Here is a 4,067-nt window from a genome sequence, read left to right as displayed (position 1 = left end):
TCTCTCTTTCTCTTTCTCTCTTCCTATCTCCCTCTCTCTTCCTGTAATATATATATTTTTTGTCAGTTCAAAACTGTCTAGAAAACAAACATTTCCTTATTCTAGAACTTACCTTTTATTTTAGTAGCACTTATGTCTATCTTGGGTCTGTTGTGCCACTTTCAGTAATGGATGTTATGTTTACTTTTATGTTAGTATCAAGCTGTAGTAAACATCAAATACCTTCATTTTAGATCTAATTTTCGTCTTTGCAGTAGTAGAAAGTTGTTTTAAATTTGAAATTCCTTATGTCCTTTTTGGGGTCGGTCTTTACGCTTTCAGTAATGGATGTAATGTATATTTTTCTGTGAGTGCCAAGCAGTAGTAAACAACAAAATAACCTTATTTTAGATGTTAATTTTCGTCTCAGCTGGTGGAAAAAGTCTTTTTTTTTAAATCACTAATGTCTAGTTCGGTTGGTCGTGACACTTTCACTAATGGATGTTATATATACTTTTTTTGTTAGTGCCAAGTTGTAGTAAATAACATTTAATAACTCCATTTTAGAACTTTATTTTCTTCTCAGAAGCAGGAAACAGTCTTATTTTAAAATAATACAAATCAATCATGTCTATTTCTGAGTCTGTCGTTACACTTTTAGTAATGGATGTAAGGTTGTTTTTTTTCAGTGAGTGCCAAGCTGTAGTAAACAACGAATACTTTTCTTTCTAAAACTTAATTTTGGTCTCGTCAACAGAAAAAAAATCTTTTTTTTTTCATCCAAATCACTTATGTCTAATTTAGGGTCGGTCGTTACAATTTAAGTAATGGATGTAATGAATATATTTCTGTGAGTGCCAAGATGTAGTAAACGATAAATAACTTTATTCTAGAACTTCATTTTTGTCTTTGCAGCTGTAGAAAGTTGTTTTGACTTCCAAATCACTAATGTCATTATTTTTGTAGGTCGTTACACTTTCAGTAATGATGTAATTAATATTTTTTGTCAAATCCAATCTGTAATAAACAACAAATTTCCATATTCTAGAATTCAATTTTCGTATTAGCAGCTGAAAAAAAATTCTTTTTTTTAATCATCCAAGTCAATTATCATGTCTATTTTGGGTCGGTCGTTACACTTTCAGTAGTGGATGTAATGTATAATTTTCTGTGAGTGCCAAGCTATAGTAAACATCACATAACCTTATTTTAGAACTTACTTTTCGTCTCAGCTAGTGGAAAAGATCTTTTAAATAATGCAAATCATATATGTCTATTTTCGGTCGGTCGCTACTATCAGTAATGGATGTATTGTTATGTATACTTTTTCGTCTGTGCCACTCTGTAGTAAAAAAAACAAATACTTTTATCTTAGATCGTAATGTTCGTCTCAGTAGCTGGAAAAAGTCTTTTTTAAATAATCCAAATCAATCATGTCTATTTTTTGGTCGGTCGTTACATTTTCAGTAATGGATGTAATGAGTATTTTTCTGTGAGTGGCAAGCTATAGTAAACAACAAATTTCCTCAGTTTAGAACTTAATTTTCGTCTCAACCAGTGGAAAGGTCTTTTTAAAAAAATACAAATCACATATGTCTGTTTTGGGTCGGTCGTTACATTTTCCGTAACAGATGTTATGTATACTTTTTGTGAGTGCCAAGCGGTAGTAAACAACAATATAACTTTATTCTAGATCTTTGCAGTTGTAAAAAGTTTTTTTTAATACCAAATTACGTATGTCATTCTTTTGGGTCGGTCGTTACACTTTCAGTAGGCCTAATTGATGTAATGTATATTTTGTAGTTTGTGCCAAACTGTAACAAACAACAAAAGGAATACTACTTGGATTTGGGGGTCTACCACATTTTTGATGATGTTTGCTGCATGTATTAGAGCCTCCGACTCTGCCCTGTAGTTTATACAACGTCGCCCTGTTGGGACTGCCTCTGCTTGTCGTCGTCCATTTGGGAACTGTACATACACTCCAGGTCCTCCTCTTGTCACAACTTCCGTCCGTATAGACCCTTATCCATGCTTCCAGGGGGTATCTTTCTTCAAGCATGGACAGGGTGAGGGATTTCTTGCTCAGGTCGCTGTGGTCATCTTTTGTGGTGAACATAGGAATGGACGTAGTATAATTATGTTTGTGTTTTTCTTTTCCCGTGATGGTGCATCTGGGGTATGGTTCAGCATGTTCACTGTGGCTGGTAGATGGTCCTGTATGGATCTTTGGATTGTTCTGCTTTCTTTGATGAAGTTAGGCCTTCTAAGTCGTGTGGTGTTTGATCTGGCTGTTCTTGTGTGCATTATATGATCCTCCATAGCTGTGGCCTTGGTGTACTGTATGAGGGACTTGCACTCCCATCTCCTCTGCAGGGCCACTATAGATGTTGCTTGTTCCATCGTTTCTAAAGGCGTTGACCTCATTGCTCCAGTGATTATACGGAGAGCCTGGTTTTGCACTTTTTCCAGAGTGTATTTGTGAGTTTGTGCTGCAGTCATCCATGCACTGGATCCGTACTCGAGATGGGGCCTGACTGCGCCCAGATAGACCTGTCTAAGTGTTTTCTCATTTGCTCCCCACCGAGTCCCTGCAAGTTTTCTCATGATGTTAAGCTTCTTCCTGGCTTAAGTTTCTGCATTTTGAAGGTGTTGTTTCCATATGAGACGCTTGTCAAAGATTATTCCAAGATACTTTTGTTGATTCTCAAACTTTAGGGGGGTTTTGTCCAATGTGAGGTTTTTTGGCATAGCCTGGCTGAGAGTGAAGAGTGTAGCAGAAGACTTTTCTTTGTTTACGGTAACAAATACTTTTATTTTAGATCATCATATTCGTCTCAGCAGCTGGAAGAAGTCTTCTGTTTTTTTAATAATCCAAATCAATCATGTCTATTTTGGGGTTGGTCGTTACATTTTCCGTAATGAATGTAATATTTATTTTTCTGTGAGTGCCAAGCTTTAGTAAACAACAAGTAATTATGATATTCAACCGTGGTAACCTGACCTATAAATCTCTCTTTGGGATAACCCTAGCGACGACGACACTCGTAGCGAGTTTGGCGGTGCATTCATTTAATAAGACGGCACATCTCAAATGTGCACCCACCAAAGATTCTTTTTTCACGATCTTTGCACCTACGAAACATGGCCCACAGTTGGCAGTCTAAATATAAACGTGATAGCATTTACACCAAAGATCGTGTATACGTGTATATATTGTAGTGGAGAACCTTTGTGTACATTATTCTATGTCAAAATTATGTGAGCCCATGAGCAACCCAGCGGAGTGCTCAAGTGAATTGTGATAGCTACTATTTTAAGTGACTCTGGACTTAAGGGATGTGAACGTGACATACTTAAGTCACCGTGCTATGAGTTGTGCCTTTGGATGGTTTTGTAGTGGAGTGGGGAAATTTAACTTAGGCTAGTGTTCAGTTCCAATGCAGGATGGACGGAATTGATGTTTAGCTAACAAACAGATTTAGCTCTAGAAACGAAAGCAACGAGAGAAAAGAATGAAAACAAAAGCGTAAAGTCCTCCTTCACCAACCCAAAGATCCCAAAAATATACACCATCCCATTTACTATGCCCTTGACTATCTTCAACATGCGGTAGCTTAATGTGCACGCCCACTTTTTAGCCCCACGAGCCGCCCCTGGTGACCAGACTTGAAACATGGCTTTTGAGTGCAGGCGCACTGTGTGGAGTTATTCTGGTACATTCTTTTCACGTGTTCGCAAAAACCGTGAACGTATGAAATGGTGTAGGTTTAAAGCCCCTATTCAACACTATTAGGTTGTTTGATTTATGGGGCAAGACCTCAAATCCGAGTTTAATGTCCATATCTGAAAGAACCAAGCCAAAAAAGAAATGTGTGTAAAGTGCCTTTCCCACAGACATAACATCGTATACCGGCTCGAATTCCCCCAATCCAATGGGTTCGGAAGCCTTGCCACTAGATCTAGCTCCAACGTCACGAAAACCGCGGTGAAAAGTGTATAGAAGGTAAATTAGAAGGGGGAGGGGGATAAGTGTGTTTTTTTGCTGTTTTACGGGGCTAGAATTCAATTTTCGTATTAGCAGCTGA

The sequence above is a fragment of the Aplysia californica genome, unplaced genomic scaffold (genome assembly GCF_000002075.1).
Source record: "Aplysia californica isolate F4 #8 unplaced genomic scaffold, AplCal3.0 scaffold00093, whole genome shotgun sequence".
In the NCBI taxonomy this organism is placed as follows: domain Eukaryota; kingdom Metazoa; phylum Mollusca; class Gastropoda; order Aplysiida; family Aplysiidae; genus Aplysia; species Aplysia californica.
The sequence above is the reverse complement of the archived record's forward strand: the minus strand, read 5'-3'. Positions refer to the sequence as shown.